The sequence below is a fragment of the Anticarsia gemmatalis genome, chromosome 14 (assembly GCF_050436995.1).
Source record: "Anticarsia gemmatalis isolate Benzon Research Colony breed Stoneville strain chromosome 14, ilAntGemm2 primary, whole genome shotgun sequence".
Taxonomy (NCBI): domain Eukaryota; kingdom Metazoa; phylum Arthropoda; class Insecta; order Lepidoptera; family Erebidae; genus Anticarsia; species Anticarsia gemmatalis.
In genome coordinates, this window is record NC_134758.1 from 8,335,970 (window position 1) to 8,357,361 (window position 21,392).

Genomic DNA, 21,392 nt, shown 5'->3' on the forward strand with positions numbered 1-21,392 from the left:
GTTGTAGGCTAAGATTACAATACATTGTGCTTAATTGATACGTAGGCAGTAATATAATGGTGCGAATATTCTTTTACAGCACATATTTAATGCGATATAGCAAAAACATTTTTGCAGAATCATGAAAGAAATCACAATAATTCATAAACATTTTGTCTGGAAAGTAGAGCAGTGTGCGTTCTTGAAGCCTAGCGGTCGTCCTCCCTCCACGTCACTGTGTATCTCTCTCTGACGACATCACGCCGTCTCTGTCTCGCAACGTATTCAGTCACCGCGGAACTCTAGCGTATTTCACAGGTGTGTCGGTTCAGTGCGTGATGTCGGACGATCGTAAATAAAACCTGTTGTAACAATAATAGTGCTAATATTGTGAGAGTATTTACATATAAATACGAAATTCGTCTAAATAACTGCACCCGTGGTTTTTATTCGACGTTGTTTTCAACTGTTCGTGTCCAAGTGTTGCGTTTCGAAACAGTGACAACAAGTTTTTCTTGTGTTGTGAGTTCGGTCCTTGAGTCGGAGGCTCTATCATCGTTGTCGACGCTATTCCCGCATCTTATTCGTTTGGCGGGCAATTCGTGGTCAAGGTATGCTATAAAATCTATACTTTATAGACTCTATAATGACGATTTGCACCTGAGTTAAAACAAATTTCACGTCATGTTAAAGTGGCTTTTAGAAACTTTATGTATTTTTCATTTGTATGTTTACCATGCAATATAAATATTCCATGAGTCGTGTTACATTCATTACTTTTTCAAACATTGAGTATTCTTCATAATGTAGAGTCAACTTTGAATATACAGCGTGAAACTAACTTAAGATAAGTTCCACTTTGAGAAACGATCAGCCACTTGTTACTTTTGTGTTCCTGTCATCAGGTGCTTTATTTATGGAAACCACTCGAGCGTGATGTGTTAAAATGGGCAACGTTATCAATGTTTACTCTCTACCTGCCTCGCTATCCCACGCTACTAAATCCAACATGTCAACACGAACATTATAATAAACTCTAAATATAACGCGACTTGTTATTATACTTTATTTACCTCATGCTTGAAGGTAAACCAATGACGTATTTACATTTGTTTAGCAGATAAACTAATACAAAGAGTTTTTACTAAACTAATGAAGCAATAAAATTCGCGACAAACGAATCTAAATTTGTCAAGGTTTATGAATACACAATTTATTCTATTTTAATGATTACGGCGTAGTTTTTTTATTTGACGAACTTTTTTACCTTTGTATTGTACTCGGCTGTGCCGGCATTCCGGCAATGCATCGCTGATGACTCATCTCGGCGGCATGTCATCGTGATGTCACGAGCCCCAGGTAGGTATATTGTGGACACTAAATTCCGTGGTTTACAGTCTGCATACAAACCAATGTATGTTACATTGACACACGTATATAGAGTTCGTTTTATATAATGTCATATAACCTAACCATATAATGTCGTCAGCTCTATATAATTCTTTCTTTCACTAAACAATAACGGTAAATTTATAATCAATTTCCTACATATCTGATACTGATTAAGCAATGTATAGTATTGTATAGTTATTGTAATATTGTTTTAACATCATGCAAAGCATCACGCAAGTTGCACATAACTCATCGATCAAGTACAACCTAGATCGCATCTTTGTTCTTCAATGTAACTGATTTATATGTTACATTACATAACTTGTGATTTAGAACATGTCCCGGTAGAGACTCTATAGTTAACATATGTTTTTGTTGATACACACCATTTTCATTCAGAAATACTATTAATTCCCAGACGAGGTCGCCTACCTTTCATTAAAAATAACCCAACGATCTACTGTCTAATTCTTTTTGACCTTCTGAATATGGACCAGCAAAAATAAAACTACCATCCTTCGCCGAATTAGAGTCTAAATTACTCAATCGAGCGAAACTAACCTGAAAATGTAGAGTCGGGATTTTGAATTAGTTTTTAGGAGGCATGAATGATACAATATGTTTTTATTTAATCATCAGTCGATTAAAGTAAACTTCAATGAAAGGAAACATATTATTTTACAACACAATACATTCGTTGCAGTAAACGATTACGCAACTTATCAAAACACGATTCATTCTTTTTAAAAGTTGTTTTTTACCGCAGTTTAAAATTGGCTACTTGGCGTAGTATACTTGAAGGCAGGTATTGTGCTCGCTTATCTCATTCGAAAGTCTTACTCACTGTACTACAGGCCGCTACAGATTACTGGATAAACAATGATGTTCGTAAAAGCTGTGAATTCCGAGAGTATTGTCTTGGTCCCGGACGTAACGGTGATAATCGATTCCCGGAGGCTTTACACCACAATGTTACATTGTTCTTACTGTGACGCTGACGATTGTGTGGGATATTCCATCGATAGACAATCTTCTCATAGGCATCGTGTTTTTATGATTCACAGTCTGAAAAACTAAAGTAATAAATTTAATCTACCAGTTTAAATGCTACTTACAAGAGATTATCAGGGACGGTCTCCATTTCCAACAACGGATTTCAAAAAAGTAAATTCGTAACTTTCATCAAACTATTCGGTGGCGATTCCTAATTGTTGAAAAACACGAACACATCTCAGCATAGAGTGACGGTGTATTTACAAACTATTGGTAATATTAGTAAACTTGGATCCAGTGCACGCGCACGCACTTAGAGCCCTGTGACCAGCCATGTGCCGTTTTAATAGTTGCAAAGTAAAGATTTCATGTTAATTGGACTAATGCTATTAAAACTCATATCTGTGCGAATCATCTGGGTCAGATTGTGAAACTATTCCGTTCTGGTGATTGAAACGCGATGAGTTTGCAGAAAAAATCAGAATATGCAATTTCAAATCTTGGATTTTTAGTAGAGCAAGTTGTATTACTGAAAGGCATATTTTTCGCTATCCAAGCAGAAAGGCCTTGTCGCATCGATGGCACAAGTTGTCAGAAAAGTTGAACGAAGTCTCGACGCCGCTTGGCGCCCCCGGTTGCGAAATTAAATCACTCACAGCCATAACACACCCGGTGAAAGTGCGTTCCAGTTTTGAAGATTTGTACGAGATATTTTTGATAAGCGCGGCTTTTACTTACTTTTGCTAAATAGTTAACCTTAAACTACTTCTATGTTGGGTAACCGTTAGGCCGGTTTGAATTCTGATAGAAGTGACAACGTACGTATTGTGTGTTATTTTGAAAGTAATCTTAGAGAAGTAAACGTCCTTGTTTTCTCGGCGACTCAAATAGAAATGTTTAGTTAGAGAATAGTAGTAAACATATTTAATATCCGTCATAATTCTTGGACGAATGAGAACACAACATAAGAAACATTTCCAATTACTTTTATTTGTAGACATAACGTAACAAAGGGGTTATAAAACTGTCTCTTGGCTATTATTAGCGATGTAACATAGCCGACAGTGGGGAAAGGTCAGGGAAGGTTAACCCGTCGATTTCCCACGTGTGTGGCGCAAAGGAAGCCGCACAAAAACACTCGGTCCTCCCCAACATTCTTCTTCACACGACACAGAAGGAAGCGTCGCGGAACGCTGCCCGTTCAACATAGGGTGATATGTTAAAAACAGACGTTCTTATTACCATTTGATAGCCACTGATCTCATTATATGGTGTTATTTTTGATTAAATTGTTGATAAGCGTGTGAACATTCACGGTTTAAAAATGTTTTGGTTCACAGACAATACTTAAATGTCTCAAACCTGAATAAGCCTCTGAAGTTATTGTTTTGTATCATATAATTAGAGAATAGTAGAGTCTAACAATATTATTTTGTAAAAATTGTAACGCCAGAGTCTTCATCAGAAGTATAATAAATATTAGTTATCAAACAGTATCAAAGTATTAAACGCTCAACGATAATATTGCATAACTGCGCAACAGTAACCATAATTTACGCGTAATACTCCGTGATATGCATATCAAATAATTTCAACCGAAACATGTTTATTCGCAGAAACTACATCAACTTTCTAACATAACCAAATACTTAGATATTCCAACACGTCATGTTAATTTCTTCCTGCTGCGACAAACTCGCAAGCATAACCAATTAGGAAATCGTATCGCACGCAACGAATATCCGTTATCAATAACGATTCACGCAACGTTGCAATACGTTTTTAAGTTTACAACATTACTTGGAAAATGTATTTCATACTTTGCTACTTATCCCATTACTCCCTATTTATGTTTGAATCTAATTCTATACGCTCATCATCATTATTAAGACATTAACCCAGTGTCGGACATGACTTCTCTCAGTGACTCGGTTAATCAATCGCCTATTGCACTAGGCTTGTGTGGATCGGCCGAGTTCGTTTGTAGACGATAAAATTATTCAAAGTTGCGAGAGAAGTTAGCAATTTTCCCAATAGGGCAATTGGAAACTAGTAAGTCAATCTCAAACTCAATTATTGTTTTCAGATAGTTTTCCAACCTTCAAACATACGTTCGTGTGATGTCGGATGACTTACCCATCGAAATCAGAATAGATGATTTTCTAAAATTCTTAAGTTAATGAAAATGTAAAAAGAAACATAGAATAACAAGAAAAACAAAGTTTCAAGTACGACAGCGAAAGCGTTTGTAATTAAATACAATGTTTTACTTGCTCGTCACTTTCAATAAGCTAAGACTAGAAAGTAGAACACATTTTATTGGCAATTCCAATGATTTCCATACGCATGCTGATGACAAACTAACTATAATGACTGATTGTGTAATCACTTCCGTGGAAGTTTACGAGATTTTACGTTAGCCATGTGAAAGGTTTTTGTTTTGTCTATATTTCATTCATGTTGCTTGCTAGTTGCGTGCGAATACGATTTTGAATGTTAGTAATATTTGTTTGATAGTTAATGATGACTAATTAATTAATGCTGTAACTAGGTGTAATTAATTAACGTTATATGTAATCAAAGTTGTTTATTTTCGCTTTACACAAAAGATATTTATGTATATATTAACACCAATTAAATGTATGTAAGACTGTAAGTACATGTTTCTATTTGATATTATTGTTAGAAAAAATATATAATTTTTGAATTAGAATAAAATACACTTAGGACTAGGTATCAACTGCGTTATGACCAGACCCTATTAAATTATATTGTCATTATGAACAAAGTGCAATATTTATAGCTAAGTACTAAGTACCTAAAAACCTTCAGTTATATGTCCAACAAATACTTACATTATTTTATGACATTTCTTTTAGCTCGTTGAGATTTTCCATGACCCACTTTCTATATCAGATGTAGATTACCAACTTCAGTCTGCGGTTTCCTTTAAGTGAAAATGATTTTATGCGAAAAAATACGCTTTTCTATCACAAATTTTCATAAAGAGAAAATTGTAGGGTTCTCTCAAAGGAAGAGTATTGGCTTAATTGAGGTACCTACATGATTATAGTTAGACAGTATGCGACTACATCAAAATATTATTTTTACTTATTTTGGTGATTTACACAAGGTTGCATTAAATTTAACTAATACGTTATTATTCAACAAAAACAAACAAAATCCTGTGTCGCGTGTGAACGGAACTACTTTTTAAAACATAGACAATGTTGATTTACTGAAATTGGCGGCAAAATATTTTGACCATAGACATTGCAACATTTAACATAGACGAGAATGTCAGTGCAATCAATGATTATATGGTCCGTTGTTTGAACACTGGCCACACAAACGTAATGGCATTAATAGTGCAATCAGAATACAAATGCTTTCCAATACTAAAGCTTTCTCTGGGAGAAGTCATGACAGTCGGCATGCACAATACTTGTACACGTAGCTTTCTCGATGTGACTCAGTGTTCTTATCACCCATTGTGTCGCATACGCTGCGTTTACGTTCCAAGTGATTTACTATGAGATTATGACTGCAGTATTGCTGTCCTGCTCAAATTTCTTTTCTTTAAACCACCGGGTCCGTTACTGCTGCTCTAATAGTGTAGTAGACTTATTAAATTATTATTGTGGTTGCAGTGGATTCGATTTATAAAATTAGCTTTGTTCAAAAATCTATTTCGCCAGGCCTGGTAAAGAAAATGTTTATGCATTTTACTTTATTAGGTAAATGCTAAAATTGAAACGGAAAATTCCAAATATGGCTACGGCTACTAACAGCGAGTTATGGTGATTTTCCTTTTGCAACAATGCAATATTTATCTCTAAAAGTAATATTTGCACATCATTCCTTTGTAGGCAATCATAAGTGTTTACCAGCCGTGAATGACAAATGTTAAACCAATTTTGATAACATTTCTCAAAGAATTGAAAACCTTCATAATATTTTGAATATTCTAGTCACGGAACTTGATAATTTAATTAAATTTATATACAAAAAGGGGGCGTATTTATTAATAAAAAAATATGTCGAAATACCAAAACAGAGCTTGGTAATTTGACACTTGATCTGTATAAATATCGTGACAGATAAATTGTCATCGGTTCGTGTCATAGGAACCACATAGGAACGGTCCGGCCCGCCCACATCCGGCCGACAGTTGGGATACAGTTACCGTGTGGTAATGCCCGTAATGTGGCTTATGGTGGCCCCTCTTCGAATGTACCGTACACGTAACGACCACATGCTTTAGGACATTCATCGAATTTATAGCTGACAGTAACTATTAGACAAAAGTGCAATGTTCCATTGAAAGTTACACCATGAGTTTTATCCCGACTGAAGCGTAGACTTTTCGCGTTCCTATTGGAATAATAAGAAAAGATGGTATTTTTTACATATTTTATCCAAATTATAAGAGAAGATTTAAACGCTGTATATATTTATGTATAAATACTGTTTTTCCTTTTCAACTCTTTTGTTATCTCAAGCCGCATTAATAAATGATTATTAGTTTACACATAAGCCCTCTTCAACAAAACAGTCAAACCATTTCTTTGGCAGGTATAGCACCCTATAAAAGTTAATGGTATAAAATCCTTTCACGTCTTACATAATATTACATGACCACCTGTTTAAAATAATAATAATATACTTTACATATCAATAAACAAGAGAATACTTCCAGGTGTCAGAGAATACCTGCTCTACATAAATTGCTAATGGTTTAGCGAGCCCTTGCGTAACATCTTTGATATGTTAATGTTAACTGCACTTTCAACGGGAACCGTGACATATCCCTTTGAAAATGTTGGCAAAGGTGTTGCTTTTGCTTTATTCTTACAATTTCAGTTGTAAGTAAGACATACTTATACTATCTATTTTAAACATTGAATAGTGACATAATAGGCAGCTAATAAGTGGCGCGACTTTATCACTATCAACTGTAGGCAACCGGCTAGATATCGAGATTTTTTTTATATAAAATCTGATCAGCGCCTCTGACGGGCACCGTAGAACCTATTTTTGCGGTACATTTTTAAATGTCAAACTCTTGTGACCCTACATTACAGAATCCCGCTACGATATCAAAATGCTAAGTACTTCTGTCGATTGAAAGCTAAGTTATTTCATAAATTGAAGTTTTTTTCAAACCCTTAATTTATGAGGCCAAGACTAAATAAAGAATGAACACGAATCTACTTCATTTTTTATTTGAACTGTAACGGGTATATAATATTATATTATAAAGTAAATTTAACTAAGGGATATTACTAAGCGTATTATTTTCGTATGTTTATATTGATGTGTACGGTATCAGTGTAATCACGAACCCAACTAGAAGTAATGTTTGCTTGAAGGCACGTTTATTTTTGTCTTCTGTCGACCTATCGATTTGTTACACCGTAGAGTCAAGGTGAAGTCAAACGAACTGTTTGGAATTTATCATATCTGTGTACTGGTAAAGTTTTTTATTTCTCTATGGGACGCCTTTTAAATGTAGAGCTTTTATTAAAGAGTCGCTTAAAAAAAGTTCGTGTCCTGTCATAGATTAACTACAGTTATATTATTATCATCTATATATTTTATTGCGAAACATGGATGTATTTCATACACCTCTGTCCACAATACGGGGATATTAAGTATGTCTTTGGTTGCAGATAAAATTCCATTAACTCGACTTATATTTTAAAGTTTAAATCGTAACTTTTTCGTAATATTAACTTACTGATTCCGCTACATCAAGATATTGCAAAATTAAACATTGTCACTTGTGGTTGTCAATTGTTTTACCTCAGGCCTTCATAATAAGTTCAGATTAAATTACATGCTTATCACACTATTTCACAATCCGTCGGACAAAATAATCTACCTTTGTATGACGATATTTAGCAATTATTTTATACATAAATTACATGGATTCCTATGGCGTGGAAAAATATTCCATCCAATTATATTATGCTCGTATCACAATATAAAAATGCTTTTGTCGTAGACCAGCTGTGAAAACACCATTGTTTGCTGAAGTCGACTGTTGAGACTGAGGTCGTTTCCACCATACGATTCTTCGACATTCATTTCACATTCAAAATTATATGATATCGGCCTAATAGGTAAGCTGATGGCAATCTATCGACCTGAGTTCATAGCAAATTCTCATCAATAAAAAAAACAAAACAGGCTAGTTCATTTTTAAACAAACTCGCACTCGTTTTGTCGGTCTCATATTAAAGCGGTATCGATTTTAGTTTAACAAAACACATTTATAAAACAATAATCTACGTAAACATAGCACGCAGGTAATCTGAAACCTGTATTTTTTCTACATTCTTGCTTGAATGTTGGTATCGTTTTCCTCACCTCACGTATTAAATGCATAGCCTTATCTGTTTTTGTAATTTGCACTTTAAACAATAATAGAGTAGACATCTTGGCACAAATTAGCAGATATTATCATGTAGTGACATGTGCCAACTGCGCGTTATTTTCCCGTCGCATAATAGCATAACGAGGATATCCTCTGTAAATAGAAATGCATGAAAATATGCATTAAATGATCTATTATGTAAATTATTATTCTATTATTATAAAGGTAAACTAGGTTTAATATATTGCTGTTCACTGTAAGTGAAATCATCATATTATGATCTGACTAATGAAGTTCAACTAATTAATATTTCATACGTTTAATTCAAGGGCAGCTATTTGAAAATAAGATAAAATAAAAGAAGTTCATCTCGACTATAATTTTGACGTAGAAGTGATTACCTCAAGGCACAGACCTACAAGCAACTTTAACAACAACACAAGGTGGACCAGAAACGTAAATACCGAAATAAAAATACGTGTTAAAAATGTTGTCCTAAGCTCTTCGGTTTTGAAAATACCTTCTAAAAAAAAATTCGCATAGTTATTACCATAGTAGAATATCAGAAATCAGTATGTAGAATCATCTCTACGTTACATGGGGTTTACTTTACAATTCAAAAATATGGATGTGTTAGAGATCACTGTCTAAAATGACACAATTTTATTCACGGTGGTATTTACTACCCAGTAAAGGATAATTTATCTCGAAGCTTTCTGCTATCAAATGAAACCCAAAAAAGTATTCCTAAAGTCACCCCGATATACGGTTTCTTTTGTGAACCGTGTAAAATACATGCAATCATGTATGAAGTTCCTATGGCTTTTTAATGTAGTTGAATTGAAGCGTATCAACCGAGGTGGGACCGCCCAATTCGTCAGTCAACTAGGAAATAAAAGTAAGTTAATATGGTGCTTGTAAGCAATGAACTAACAAGCTCTATTTGAGCACTATTGTGAACTAACACATTGATGTATTACTATTCACATAGAACATTTTGTAAGAGTTATTCTAGTTTAGGCCCTTCGTATACAAGGCTACACAAATCTTCGATAGGTACTCGATGATGACTTTTAGCGACTAGTGCGACTACCACCAAACAAATTGAGTCGCAAGACGAATATTGCCGATGACAAAGAGACTTATAGGTATATGAACTTCAAAGGATTTATATGTCAGTAGTCACTTGAAGACGAAAATTCGGCGACGCAACTTGCGGACCTCCATGGATTTGTATCACGGTAGTAGCTTGAAGACTTAAATCGTTGAGTATCGAAAATATGCGTAGCCTTGTGATCAAAAGGCCTTATAGTTATACTATTCCTAGAGGGCCAAATTAAATGTAAATAAACCTTAAATTTTAACCGATTTTATTTATGTTTCGCTTCAATAAATTCGCGACTAATATCCGATGTTACCAACATTTCAGTCGTTGTAAAATGTATTATTTGCCGGGAAGTGGTCGTATAGCAATTTCTCGTGCGATTACACTTCCGTAGCAACGATTAATCGTAGGCATTCAGTTAGGAAGACACTAACAAGCTGTTTAATTGCGGCAGACATATTTTGTTTCAAACTTTCAAGTGACTAAATAAAATCAAATGCTTAGAATTGTTTTAAGCACGCAAGACAGTTTCTACACAATTATTTTATTCAACGTTTTAGTCCAAACATTGATGATTACAAGCGATTGTTAATATAACAATTAACGAACTAAATTATTTTTGTGTTTGAGTAAATAATTTATAAATATTATACGTATACGTAAGTATATCAATATTACATAACCGCTGTAATACAAAACCTCATTACATGAATAATGTAAGCATATTGTTGGTTATTCTGTTTTGTTCAATAATTAGTTTTATGTAAATAATATCTGAAAACCTACGTCATACTTAATATAGTAATTTCATATTATTCTGTGAAATACTGTTGAATATGCATGTGCTTAGCTATAAATGTGTTTATTAATTAGCTTATATAAGAAGCAATACCGTTTTCAAACAACAACAAAGATATAAGTTCAAAACGTGATATTCAGTCCTTAGAAGCTCGTAGAATAACCCTCATTAATCCTTCGTTATCTCATAAAAGGTTTTTATAACAAAATCTTGTAATAAAACTTTTTACGAGGTGTAGCCACGGATTTAATATTAGACGCGGGTGATGCACTGTTAAACGTTCGTCTTAATGGAAGGAGCTCGACTTAATCGTAATTACCTCAATTATCTACTTATGTAATAGTTTTATGAGGTCTTTGCCCAAAGTGCGGTCATTAAAATGCACTATTAGATATTCATTTGAGGTGCTTGGGACTTGGGCGTATGAAAGAATTACTCGTGGCCTGTCGTGGCTAGCTGCTCCCATTAATCCTACTAATATTATAAATGCGAAAGTTTGTAAGTATGTATGGATGTTTGTTACTCTTACACGCAAATACTACGAAACCAATTACCATGAAATTTTGTATATAGGTAGCTGAAGACCCAGAATAACACATAGACTACTTTTTATCTCGGAGTTCGAGGGATCGAGATTTACACGGGAAGGTTTTCCATGCGGACGAAGTCGCGGGCGGCCTCTAGTACTAGATAAATACGTTAGTGTCCTATAAAGATTGTGAATTGCGACACTGGAAAGTGATTGGTTGTATTTTGACGTCATAGACAGTAATACCTTCAGTTTAATAGCACCTACATCATAATTCCATCGACTTCATCAAATATTTACTTGAGCATTATAGATTTGTAAAGGTATAATTTACAATTGGCCCCAGTCTTTGACGTACGATAGTATTGCGTAGGTATAATTTTTGCTTCACTCATTACTAATTCCTTTGTCAATTAGGTTCCGTTCTGATTCCCATAATGAGGTTTCAGTAATGAGAGCGATGATAACGATTGTAACAGTGTCACTGAATTCCTTTTGACTTGTTCAAACTAGGATTGCTTGTCTAAGGATTACAGTTGCGAAGCCGCACTTGCGTCGAGCATCCTTGGTTTGAAACAGAAAAGTAGAGTCCCTGTTTTTGTTCATGTAAGCAGCTCAGCAACTTAAAGGTCCGCTTTTCTTTCAGTCAATTATTCTTAGAGTCCTGAGAATCCCCAAAAAAACCGTAGTAACTATACTTGGAAGCCTTTTGATTGGAGTTAACGCCATATTAAATTCGTCATAAGTAAAGATATTATTTTTGGATTTAACTAACACGAAAATGACAGCATACCTAATGCTCTAGCCTCAAACAAAACGTGACAGACTGCATTCATATTATCAGCGGATATTTATCTTAGTTTTATTCACACATAAGTTAAACTACAGTTATCTTAACTATGAAGATAAGTGCTCTATCTTATCTTTTATCTTTTGAAGGAGTTTAGTTTTACAAATATAAAGTTCCGCAAGATACTCCACTTTTATTTGGTGATTCCGTATTTACCTAATGAGTGAACATGTTGTACTTATCGATCGTTAGACATTGATCTCTACCTTACAGTTAAGCTAAAGAAATGTTCTAAGTATTATGACAAAGGTCTGTAGTGCACTAAAAGAATATTCAATAATTCAGGAGCTCGGTTCTCTACTCTTCTCACTGTCGACTATTGACAACCAACAAGCTATCGAGAATCTTTGTTTAAAAATTTGAACAGCGCCTCTAACGGTTGTCGTAGGAACTATTTTGCCAGTACATTTTAAATGTCAAACTCGATACTCGACAGTACCGACTGTAGAGAAGCGCTACAGTAAGTAAATCACACACCGATTTAAATGGTAAATACCTGTCACAAGATATATCATTACGCTGTGACTTACAGTCGTAACGACCACAAAAAGTCCCTCTATTACTTCACTAGCTCATAATAGCGTGTCCCATTTATCACCTCATCTATTTTGGAACAAATTAATTTGTTGCACGTGAGGGTAATGGCGTCGAAAGCATAAAATAATGACAGCTATTCATTACGGGGTCTTCAGAATTGTCAAATATTAACAGATTGTAATGAAACCGAATGGATGTAACACGCAACTGGTTAGTGAGAGCAAAACGTTCACGTTTTTAACGAAATTTATGCGATTTTAAAACTTTCCACCGCATAGTGTTCAGTTAGCATTCTTTGCATGAGCACAGCGGATGACATCAGTAAAACAATGCAGGTTTGGTATTTATTCAACACGTAGGTACTTAATATTCAAAAGGCTTTTTTTGTAACAGTAAATACGAATTTACAATTGTGCATCGGCAAGTAGCTACATTTGATCATTTCTCTGGTGCAGTACAGAACGTTTTGAATAATCAGATTCCTTTTAGAAACATTCAAACCAAGCTTCTACCAGCTATAACGTATCTACCAACCAAGTTTGAAAGCTGGTATGATAAGTGATCTGATTAAAGGTCTGATTCATCACCTAGACCCAAGGCAAACGTATCACACGAAATAAGTTAAGAAAAATGCACTTTGCACAAGATTAAAAAGAAGCAATGCAAAACCCATTGAATTGACGTTATCTCAAGTTCTAGGTTTTTCCGATTCAGGTAGAATATAACCTACACTGTCCTACGCCATCTTCGTTCAAAACACACGGAGGTATGACGTTCATATCGATCGTATTGTTTTGTTAACACTTAGCGAATTACCGCGACTTCGGTCGCATATCGCAAATTGGCCGTGTCGTACGCGCATCGACCTTCAAACGAGCAAAATATTCTGCCAACTGTCAATGCTAAAAGTAAAATGTTATTTCAGAATGAAAATAACTGAAAAAATCTAAGTAGGTGGAACTCGTGCGGTTAGGAATTTGGTACTGATGTATGGAATATAATATTTTGCTTTTCATAAACGTAGAAAAAAATCAATAATGATTGCGTAGTTTTGTATTTATATAAATAAAATTAAGGACAATTATTAACTCCATAAATAAAAAATCCGGAGACTTGAAGCCTAAAATATAAATATTGCTGAAACGTCAGCCACAGGTATAATAACCGAAAAGAAGCCTTAAAACTAAAATGTTGAACCGCAAACATTTTTTTTTCTGTTTCTTGTTGTACATGAGCGTGTACTATCATTTAAACATGGAAGTGAATAATTTATCAATTTCACGATCACAGTCACGTAACCTTCACTATAAAACCACTAAATAGCTCACCTAGTTGGCTTCAAACACCCATTAAAAATGCATGCTCAACAAACTCACGGTACAATGACACACGAATTCTCATAGTTTTCAGAACGTTTACACAAAGCCATTACTCACTAGTCATTAGTTTTAATAAGGCTTTTAATTGCATAGTGCTAACAAAGAGGTTTTAATTCACAAAGAAATGTTATTGCTCAATAGTCTACGAGCTAACGTAAACGGCAACACGTGCAAACAGGACATTACGATGATTAAAAATGTTATAAAAGAAAAGTGTTACTATTTATAGATAACACTTTATCAATATTACAGTGTTTCTATATCTCTTGCACCTTACAGTGTCTACTAACCCATGATACTTTTGTAAGTAAACCCTATTGACATTTAAAAAGAGCAAGCCGTGAGTTTCTTACCATTTCTTCTCACGAGCATCAGCTTTTCCGAAACGGTGGTAGATAAAAAATATTTTGACGATTTCAAATACTTGTTAAAGTTTATGAAATAAAGAATATTTGACTTTGACTATATAATAAATGGGGTTAATCAAGTGGGGATATAAATAAATAATAATAAATATCACTGGACCACTCACACACGGTCATTTGATTAAAACTAAGCAGAGCTTGTACTATAGTAATCAAATAACTGATAAACATACTTATATATACATCTAAATACATACTCATAAAGACGAATTAAGAACCAGATTCAGAACAGATACTCGTGCTCATCTCACAAAAAATATCGTCATGGATATAGGTACATATTAAGAAGGCATTCAAATGTATGTAGGTAAGTGATTTAAATTATTATGCAATACTTGATCACCAAGTCGAGGCACCCGAGGCAGTTTTTTTCTATATTGTGTAAATATATTTTTTACGGGTTTTGTAACTACTAAAGTGCACGCACACGCTTATCTTATCTCGAAGATCTGTCTGATAATATCTGCATGCTTGTTCATATTAATACAAGATTCATTGAAGTATAAACTGTCACCACGGCGATAAAACAATGATTTCTTTTTCTATTTAAACGTAGAGTAAACACATGAAATGAACGTAAGTGAAACCTGTTTCTAGTACCTATGCAATATAGAATCACGATTTAATATAAATATTAAATAGTTAATAGAAAAACCTTCATCGTTTATGATACTCAATGCTTAATGCTGATTGCATAAAATCATCCAATATATCGGGTTCTTCACCGATTGGGATTTTCCCTTATTAAGTTTAATAAACAGCTTACTGAAAAACATATATTATAACATACGTAACAGCATATCAAAAGGAAATTAGTAATGTTTATTTATGTTTAACGACATTTATTATTGACCACAAGTACTTAATTATTATTTATTTCAAAGGAAGAAATATTTACACGCAAGGGGCGGTCATCGACCGACTTTACGACATTAAATATTACTAATCGTACTAACAAACTCTCTATTTGTATATATCAATTATCAACTAACCCAGTCTAGATGGAATCTTTATAAAGCAGGTTTCTAGAATATTGATCAGTGAGAAAAGATACCCATATTCTGCGGTAGTACCGCATTAATCTGCAAATCCTAGTGCAACTGCATGCAGTCTAGATGCCCTACTGATCGCCTGGAATGCGGCGAACGTGACCTGCCCAAACCGGCCCAAATTACATCAACCATTTGCATTGCAATCAGAATTTCTAAGGCGAGCCATGAATAATATCCATGCTAAATTCCCCTTGAGCTTGATCTTCGAAGCGTTTGTAGGACATTGACGAAGCAACGGTTCCGGGAAAGAAAAACTTGGTGCGATAGCAAGTTACTGCTGATAATGACTTGACGCCGGATACAACAAAAACCTGTTCGCATATTTTCTTCAATTCTTCCGCCCCTTGAACGAAGAAAAACCTGAATACCGATGCTAATGTTAAGGAAGTTTTTAAGCGATTTAAGGAGCCCCATATAAGGATATATTAACAAGTTAAGGTTGCAAGTTGTTAAACGAATCCCACGTTCGTTCAAGATGTATTAAATACCAATGTCATAGACACAATGAACTGAGAATAAAACCTTGATCTTTGCTACGTAGATCGGTGACGTGATGTGAAGACGAAACGTGCCAAATCTACCGCATTACAACAATATATTAGTTTAGATAGGTACAATATTTCTACAGAAATGACTATGAAAATGATAAAAATATGTTAAATACACAAAGGCGGCCAATGACGCACCTTTGAGAACTATGTAGGCAGTTCGAATAAAAAGAAATGTTAAGCTCTACTTTACTTAGAAAATATTGGGCCGAACAAACATTTGGAGGTCGACCTACATTCATACACCTTTTAACAAGAGAAAAGTAATTTATAATTTGTGTGATATATTCCAACAAATCGAAACACGTACCACAATATTATAGACAGTGAACAAATAAATATACATCCAACACACGTCATGTTTAAACAAATATTAAGTATAACAGATTTGTATCGTATGACCTAGAAGCATGCATAGGAAAGCTTGTTTGCCCTACAAAAGGGCTTCAATAGAGTGGTGCCATTTGTTTCCGTTGCCCTACAAAACCCCACAGACTATGCAATCGATACCAATGGGTCGACGGCCTTAAAACCTTATGTAGAGCAAGGCAATTACTGAAACGTGCTTTAAAAATCGTTATCCATAGTCGAATGGTGTAATAAATGAGCTATTGTGAACGGCATTCGAGTGCACCAATTATTTTTTCTTATTAACCTCTCAGTTTTCTCAGTCGATGCCAATTTATTTAAAGTTATCTGCAACTTGGCAATGTTCCGTCGTATTTCGCTTTTCCTGTTGCATTAACTCTTTTAGATCTGCGTCATTCCTTCAAACGTTGAAGATCGTTTTGCATAAATTAGTTACGTCATGTAGAGAAATGTGGATTCTTAAAACCAGATTATATTTGAGCTGAACTACTGTTATAATTTAAACATAGAAAAAGCCAAATGTTACATTGTGTTTTGCTGTTAAAAGATTGTTTTCATCTTGCAGTATTATAGTTTGTATAAAATAAACGTTAGAAACAGGTTGAGCGGGGTATGACGAGCGTTGTTTTTCTGCGAAATCTGCTGAAGTCATGCTTAAATATTTTTTAGACGTTTGTGTAAATCTCATGGTCTTAGAGCAGATTAATTACAAAGATAGCACAGTCGCATATTAAGCCAATGTTTTGACTGCCTAACGGGTTATTCTGTGTAATCAACAGTATGTATAACGCAATATAACTGTCTCGCAAACAGTTTTGGTCACTAAGAAATAATAATACGACGTTAATCTTCCAGATTAAATCGAGCTATATTAAATCTAAGGTTAATGTGACAACTATTACCGTATAATTCAAACACCCATTAGCCAATTCTATTAAAACTTGGCATCCATTAAAACTCTTCAAAGCGCTTTCCATACAGGAATGAATGAATGCGTTATTATGGAAATGAAGTGTTCGTACTGTTCTTTATTCATTTACAATGTTGCACCATTGTGTTCCATAACAAATTGAGAAGTTTGAACAAATTAAGAAATAACATATAAGTGTCCAAACCACGAACAAAATATTAAGTTGCTTTCGTAGTAAAATAAATATTAATTATTCATTGCGGTTTGCACACTACACACCCATTTGTCTGTAAGAATTTATCGTACGGAACAGTAATTAATTTCACAATGTGAACTTACATGCTATCTTGATCTTTATTATTCGATTACATAGTTTCAACGTACGTATTTCAGCGCACGTTCGAAGCTAAGAACAAAACGGTACGTCGAAATTAGCATTTCGTCGAGATATACGAGATAGCACATAGCAGACTATTGGACGCCGCGGTTCAAATATAGCTCGCATTAATAGTACACTTTATTTCCCGAGCGACTATTTCGCATTGAGTGAAATACGGCCGAATGTGTCCAGGCTCCTGGACGAACGCCAACGGTTCAACAACGATATAGCCGACTACTGGAAGAAATACTAAATCAACATTGTTCACTTTGTCATTTGCTAAGTAAAATACGTCTCCCGCAGCGTAGGTAAATCTGTAGAACAATCTACAAGCCTAGACTATTTGTTTGCTTTGTGAAAAGATGACACGATAACATGATCCGTTCATTTACTTAAGCGCTTGTTTTCACAAGCGTGATGTAACTCAATAAATAATGTAAGTAGTAAAATACTTTCGCAAATACATATGGACTTGATAAAGCAGCAACGTCGCTGTTTTTGCAACAAGTTCTCCTTTATTGGAAAACATCCGTTTCTCATGACATGCCTTACACGTTTAACAGAATATATTCACGTTTCCACACGCAACGTATCTATCTTTATGGATCCTCGGCCTCTAATCTGATCTCACAAGATTTATACATCAATCTTTTCTCGGTAGAACATGTATCGAGAGGAGTTGAACCAAGACTATGCATCAAATGAACTCGCACTCACGTAGATTACACTCAACGCTTTTTATCGGCCAATTTATCTTATCTTATAGTTTCTTTGATCAAAAACGGCAATTTATCATTTGCTTGCATTAATTGTGAAACTGCTTTGATGACATGCGTTGTAATATTACACGCAAATACCATTTGTGATTGTTGTCGCAAATATTTGTTAAAAGAAAATATCGTTTGTTGCAACTGTCCAATACATGGTACCTATTCACATTCGTAGAAATTCTCAATCGTAAGTAATAACGGAATCAACCTTCATTCTACTTCGAAACGTGTTTGAAATGTAAGCCATGAATTCTATGTTACGATATACCTACTCAATGTTCTGAGACAAAACTATTCATAAAAGTATACACACAGGTGTGTTACTAATGCTGTATTAAGGACAAATATTATATAGGTACTTGGTATTTATTCGTAATGGCTTAAATACCATACCATAATTATCTAAGTATCTACTACACTTAAATGTTATGGATTAGACCCAAATATCATATAGTTTTTATAATCCGTTATATATTCATATTGAGAACAACACAATATATGAGATGTTTTATGATTGCATTGTAGATCTATGGTCGCACCTTTAATTGAGTTTTCAGTGAAATTTTAATTTATTTCATTAGAGTAAAAATAAACTTTTAGTATGCTTGCCAATTATCGGGAATTATATTTTTTGGGACTGGACCTTAATGAGAAGTGCCCTATTCTGTATCGTAGGTAGGTATGCACATATTATTATATGTAGGGTTATAGTCTGATTGAAATGTCTTCCTATTACATTTAGAATATATTGTATGTAATGCAATTTAAATCATAGGTACCTGAAATAATCATCATCTACAGAAAATAAAGTGACAACTATCACCTCATTTGCATTCCAATACAAAATCAAAGAAACGGATTTGTGACGTAAACAGTACATTTTTGGACAATGACGTCATCTACATACAGCCTCGACACTCGACACCCTCCCACTGATCGTATAATAACCTTTTCAATAATGATCATGACTAATTTCCACCGCACGAAGGCTTTGAATACGCTTACGCCTAATAAGGCTAGAACCAATCATTGTAGGCGCCACGATATTTATGTTCTAAGAACCTAGAATGACTTGATAGGCTGTTGAATAGACGAACAGTGAGTAATCAAGTAAACTCTTTTATGTAAGTAATGAAAGTAAATTGTAGTTATAGTATTTTTAAAGAAGTTTCTATGCTTCTTAGAACTATATGATGACAAATCACTTCTAAAGTACAACATATACGTACGTACATAATATCACGCCTTTTTTTCCATGTACGTACTACGTATATTTTTTGTATTGTGCTACAACGCGGTAACACTTTGACTGCCAAATTTTGTGAAAATCGGTTAAGCGGTTTTCTATGTTAGCGTAACATAATGTCAATCTTTCGCTATCATATCATATCAACTGGAATTGAACCAAACTTGAACATAAAATGCGTTACAGCCAATCGACTACTGAAGATTTAATCACTTAACAATGACTACAACAAGGATTAAATAATGTAATGAGTCATGAATTCACTAGTCACGTGTTACTAGGTGTGCAGAATTGTAGAAAATATCGTGGACCTTGATTATATTATTAATACTCACGATATCTGCATCTGATATTAAGTTATAGTAGCATTTATCAAGAGTAACACATACTCAATTTGCAGCTTATGTGCCATTTAATATTACTACGAAATAATACGACATTAGTATGACGATTTGATAGAAGAATAGCCTTAACTACTTAATTTTTTAATCTCTAATTTACAGTAAGCGCATTCCGCCCTCGCAATATGATAATGTTGATACAGATCTAATGTAGATGAATCCGTAACGAGGTCTAAATACTTGAAGCGTCTGTTTTACATAACAGAGCAACAGCGTTGAGGAACTACAAGTGATTGCGTTTGTGAATCAGAGCGCTCCTGCGGCGATGGTGAAGTTCCACACTTACTCCGCGGACCGTGAACGGTATTTACCGTCTCGTTTACCTCTCACACCATTCACAAGGCCCTTGTTGACGAACAGACATACCGATACAGTCACTATGAATACCTTGTTGGTAAACACCGACCTAACAATCGCACTAGGGACACAATACCCTCAACAGATATGAGAACTATTTGTTTTGTGTTGCTTGTCAATCGAATCGAGCCCCCATTCAATAAAAGTAAATATGAAATTGGTATCATTTTCTTCAGCATCAATGCCACATGCGTCACAGCATTGTGTTGTGTCGTAGTTGATTAACAGATAGCTGGCCCAATGTCACACTACAACAACCCGTTTTCTTTCAACTGGTATAGGGCGCACGCGATGTCAGTCTCATTGTTAGTCCGCAATCATAAATTCAATATTTTTAGCTAATAATAGTGATTGTAATTCATAAATTCAACAACACGCTCGTACCAGCTACGGTTTTCACAACATTAATTACGACACACAAATACTGAAATGCAATAGATACGAGTGACACGGATCGCAATCACACCGCGACCGGTCACGTTACCTTATGTTAACTGATCACTAATATTACTTGGTCAATAATACTTATTAGCTAAATATAAATATGTTTTTGCACAAAAAGCATAACCACAAAAGAAAGCCATCTTCACGCACGACTTGCAGCGATCTGACAATTGATCGTTACAGATATGAAACGTGACTAAAATTGAAACTTGTTTGGGGCCAGTGAAATCATCTGTTTCAGTCGATCCAAGTAAGAGTAAATCCATCATTATAATTCAATATAATGTTCTTACAGCTGCATCATTGTCAAATCTGTTAGCTTAGTAGAAACACAAAGACGCAAAGAAACCGATTTCTCTCAGACTGGCTATAAGAAACTTATTCAATTCCATCGATTACGTGACGCAAACAATGATAGCCAAGTAGTAATGATTAAGTAAGTGTAAATAATCGTGGGGCGGGTTAATCAAAAATGTCATGGTAGTCTTCGACTTCCTAATGTTATAGCAAAGCGAAGCGCGTTCTAATCTCAGAAATAGCATCCACTGA

General features: G+C 34.6%; 1 protein-coding gene across 2 annotated transcripts in view; it reads left to right on the plus strand.

The window, feature by feature from the left end:
• Positions 1 to 250: 250 nt before the first annotated feature.
• The window catches only part of nuf (rab11 family-interacting protein nuf), a 72,682-nt gene continuing 51,540 nt past the window's right edge, over positions 251 to 21,392 (plus strand). For both annotated transcript variants that reach the window (XM_076122375.1, XM_076122376.1), the window contains exon 1: positions 251 to 590. The gene's annotated coding sequence lies outside the window, so the exon portion shown is untranslated. The remainder of the gene's footprint in view (positions 591 to 21,392) is intronic.